The sequence below is a fragment of the Delphinapterus leucas genome, chromosome 8 (genome assembly GCF_059928025.1).
Source record: "Delphinapterus leucas isolate spDelLeu-1000000601 "Yukka" chromosome 8, BTC_Dleu_Yukka2, whole genome shotgun sequence".
Taxonomy (NCBI): domain Eukaryota; kingdom Metazoa; phylum Chordata; class Mammalia; order Artiodactyla; family Monodontidae; genus Delphinapterus; species Delphinapterus leucas.
The window spans coordinates 74,975,731-74,980,573 of NC_143136.1; the positions used below are offsets into that span (position 1 = coordinate 74,975,731).

At 36.3% G+C, this 4,843-nt stretch overlaps 1 pseudogene; it reads left to right on the forward strand.

The window, feature by feature from the left end:
* The first annotated feature begins 3,354 nt into the window (after positions 1-3,354).
* LOC111172945 (large ribosomal subunit protein uL30 pseudogene) lies at positions 3,355-4,321 on the forward strand (annotated as a pseudogene).
* Positions 4,322-4,843: the final 522 nt, after the last annotated feature.

Genomic DNA, 4,843 nt, shown 5'->3' on the forward strand with positions numbered 1-4,843 from the left:
TTTGCTTTAAAGGTCACCCAGTGTCTTAGGACTCTCTCAAATTAAGTAACATAGACAGATCAACAAGCAAAGGAAATTTAAAACTATAGAAAAAATGGAAAATGGTGACTGACCAGTCTGATCTTATGAAATATTTCTGATTGATAATAATCAGAACAGCAATTTTCCATTTCGTTGTTGAGACAGCATCATTAACTAATCAAAGATTCACTGAAACTCTCAACATACTATACAGTTATTAAAATTATGAAAAGTTAGGCATAATATTAAGAACAAAACAAAAGATAAGGGATCAAAACTATCAATACAAAAAGAATCACAGAGCTAGGGACTAAAGGTATTATAGTAACTATCAAATATAGAACCATAAAGGTCAAGAAAATGGACATTTGACAAATCTAAATTAGATCTGTTGAGATGAGAGATGAGAATTGAGAGTTATATGTCAAAAACTAAAAATTTTAATATTTATGAAAAGGCTCAGAATTCATAATGTAGAAGAAACATCAGTTTGTCTTGATAAAATAAAGTTGAAGAATGTGGATATATGTTGATTAAATGAATTCCATGAAAATTCATTCATCTTAAAAACATTCTCAAGAATATTTCACTATTTTTAGTAGAGAAAAGCAAAGGAAAGGGGAATCTTTATTGCAACTGCCAGCCAGTTATGTACCATCAATAATATTCTGGGAGAAACACTGACCACATTTATAAAGTATAAAATTAGTCCATACAGATTTTCTGATTTACATAAGAACACAATCACACACACAAATAAAATGCAAATATATATACATACACACATATGTATATTCTTGTATATGTGTGTATGCATGCTAATATTATTTTTTTTAGTATAAAATCAAAATTCTGGGCCTTAAAATGATAATTATTGATAAAAAGAAATAAGAAAAGTTATCAGCTGTGTATAATACTGTCTAACTTCTTGTTCTAACTTAAGAATTGACTTCACAGCTGCAGTTTCATTATCCATGAAATAGGTATAAAAACCTTTACCTTATATTGTTGTGTATAGATTCAGTAAGGAAATATATGGAAAGCACTTAGCACAATACCAGGCATATAGTAAATCTTTCATAAAAGTAAGTATTATTAAAAAAAATCATTAAGAGAATTGGGGAATTGAATGCTTATAGTACTACTAGAAGTGCTTTTATTAGTGATACTGAATGATAAACATACTAAAGACTCTAAAAAGGTAGACCTAAATATGAAAAATTCATATTTTTAATTTGACAAATTTGCCCTATCCAAATAAATGTAACTGTTAGCTAACATTTCCATTTTTATTTATTTTATTATTTTTGGCTGTGTTGGGTCTTCGTTTCTGTGCGAGGGCTTTCTCTAGTTGAGGCGAGAGAGGGACACTCTTCATCGCGGTGCATGGGCCTCTCACTGTCGCGGCCTCTCTTGTTGTGGAGCACAGGCTCCAGACGCACAGGCTCAGTAGTTGTGGCTCACGGGCCCAGTTGTGCCGCGGCATGTGGAATCTTCCCAGACCAGGGCTCGAACCCGTGTCCCTTGCATTGGCAGGCGGATTCTTAACCACTGCACCACCAGGGAAGCCAACATTTCCATTTTTTATGGCCAACTTCTTGGGTTAGTTGATAGGTGCTTGTTTTGGCCTTTCTATATAGTGCTTACTACTCTACTGAAAGGAAGTAAGAAGTCTATTGTATACCTTTCAATTGCATGTTGTACAACATATCCTTTTCTCAAAGTATATGAACTGATTTCAAAGGTCAGTTATTAAATGTCCTAATATTTGTGGCAGATCAAGTGTGGACCCAGAATCATTGGAAGTTCTGTATACATCAAAGATAGATAAAGACATGATGAAGTTAAAACTTTTGTTTTCTAGAAAACCACATTCTTTAGATCTATCTAGGAAATCAGCTGAATATGCATGAAACTGTGCTATCATCTGGTTTACATTTTCCCATCTGGTCCAAAGAATAGTGTCTGTCCAATCTCTTGCTAAAGCAAATACACTATAATTGGTTATTCTCCATATCTATGAGTTTAGTAATTATATTAAATGGAAATTTGGCTAGTTGGATATTTATTCATTTATTTATTTCTTCAATTGTATTCTATGGATTGACAATAAAGTATTATCAGTGAATCCACATTGGCATTTGATGACGACCATTTTCTAAGTGCTTGCAAGATATCAGTTTTGTAAGCATTCCATAATTTTGCTAGTCTACAAATTTCAGAATTCAACATTCAGCACTTAAACTCCAATAATGTTTTCTTTATTTTGTTTTCAATTGTATGAGCATAATATTCCATCCTATGAGTAAGCAACTATGAAAACTAAGCATAAAAATGTGGCCAGAATTTGGCATAAATTATGAGTCTACAAATAAAGATTAATTTTCCTTTTAATTAATAAAACCTAGTGTTTGGCATTTTCTCTTCTAAATTCTTCAGAATCTAGAGTATATTTTTAGAATTGGGTTTGCATCCCAATTTCAAAACAACTTCTCTGAATTTCAGTTACTTCCTCAGTAAGTATGGATATAGTAATACTTGTATTCTAGGATTGTTGTGAATAGAAGATTCACAACAAAATAAGGTATTTGTGAAGCATCTAATATAAGATCTGGAACACTGTAGAGATTCAATAAACCAGAGGAAAAATTGTTGTTATTCTATAAGTCCAATTTCAAGCACCCACAAGAGTGGTCTTTCAGCTCTCTGTTCAGCTTCTCTACTTGTTTTTGTCTCTAGTGGTAGTGCAGGTTCAGGGCCAGGAGAAACTCTGGGCTAAGAGACTGTAATTGTCTAGGGAATGGGAGTAGGGTGAGGATTTGGAGTAGGATACAAATTGATGGGATTGTCACCACTGAGCAGGCCAGGGAAGTGGGGTAGAAACCCTTGCCGAGGTGAGGGAGGCAGAGTAAGATCTGAGAATCTTGGGGCCCACAGATAAGAGAGGAGGTGTTATTATTGAAACAGGAAGGGGTAGGTTGGTATCTTTGCTCAAAGTCCAGGTATACCATTTGTAACTGAATGAGGACAGTAATGTCAGCTGAGTACTTGTAACATCCAACCGTTTACAGTGCATTGATCTTGAGCAGCTTCAGGCTGAATTTGTCTCCCAGGACACAAGGAGGTTAGACCCCCAGGGAAGGAGAGACTAACTACACATCTTCCCAGACTTACAATGGCATTATGTCTTTATAAACCCATTGTAAGCTGAAAATACCATTCAATCAAAAATGTATTTAATACACCGAACCTACTGAACATCATAGCCCAGCCTACCCTAAAAGTGCTCAGAACACTTACATTAGTGTGTGGTTGGGTAAAAATCATCTAACACAGCCTCTTTCCCGGCTGGAACCATGGAAGGTGCTGAAGAGAAGAAAAAGAAGGTTCCTGCTGTGCCAGAAACCCTTAAGAAAAAGCGAAAGAATTTCGCAGAGCTTAAGATCAAGCGCCTGAGAAAGAAATTTGCCCAGAAGATGCTTCGAAAGGCAAGGAGGAAGCTTATCTATGAAAAAGCTAAGCACGATCACAAGGAATACCGGCAGATGTACAGAACTGAAATTCGAATGGCTAGGATGGCAAGAAAAGCCGGCAACTTCTACGTACCCGCGGAACCCAAATTGACATTTGTCATCAGGATCAGAGGTATCAGTGGTGTGAGCCCAAAGGTTCGAAAGGTGTTGCAGCTTCTTCGCCTCTGTCAGATTTTCAATGGCACATTTGTGAAGCTCAACAAGGCTTCAGTTAACATGCTGAGAACTGTGGAACCATACATTGCATAGGGGTGCCCAAACCTGAAGTCAGTAAATGAATTGATCTACAAGTGTGGTTAGGTCTACAAGTGTGGTTATGGCAAAATCAACAAGAAGCGAAATGCCCTGACGGATAATGTGTTGATTGCTCGATCTCTTGGCAAATACGGTATTATCTGCATGGAGGATCTGATTCATGAGATCTATACTGTTGGAAAACGTTTCAAAGAAGTAAACAACTTCCTGTGGCCCTTCAAATTGTCTTCTCCACGAGGTGGAATGAAGAAAAAGACTACCCATTTTGTAGAAGGTGGAGATGCTGGCAACAGAGAAGACCAGATCAACAGACTTATAAGAAGGATGAACTAAAGTATCTACCATGATTATTTTTGTAATCTGGTCAGTTAATAAACAGTGACTGCTTTCAAATTGAAAAAACAAAATCATCTAACACAAAGCCTATTTTATAATAAAGTGCTGAATATCTCATGTAACTTACTGAATACTGAAAGTGAAAAAGAACAGTTGTACGGGTACCGAATGCTTGTAAGTGTATCCATTGTTTATCCTTGTGATTGCATGGTTGGCTGGGAGCTGTGGCTGCCACTGTCCAGCATCATGAGAGTGTCGTACTATGTATCAGTAGCCCAAGAAAAGATTAAAATTCACAATTCAAAGTTCAGCTTCTAGTGAATGCATATTGCTTTGGCACCATCGTGGTCAAAAAATCGTAAAGTCTAGCCATCGTAAGGCAGGACTGTCTTTATATCTTTTCCAATTCAGAAGTGAACCCCCCTGCCCCAAGCAGCTCCCGCTCAGGGACACTGAAATCTCTGAAACACTAGCTTATGGAGTCTTGAACTTCTTTACACTGGAAGCAAACTGTTAGCCATAAAGGTTTTAAAATGCAAATAAACAGAAATAAATAACCAATTTGTTTCTATTTTAATATATAGGATATGGATAAGAATGCCAAAAGGTATCTGGAACCCTGTCCCAACTGTGATTTCTGTCTCCACTATGGGCAGATTTTCTAAAAATATTAGGTTTATTGAGGTATAATTTACATA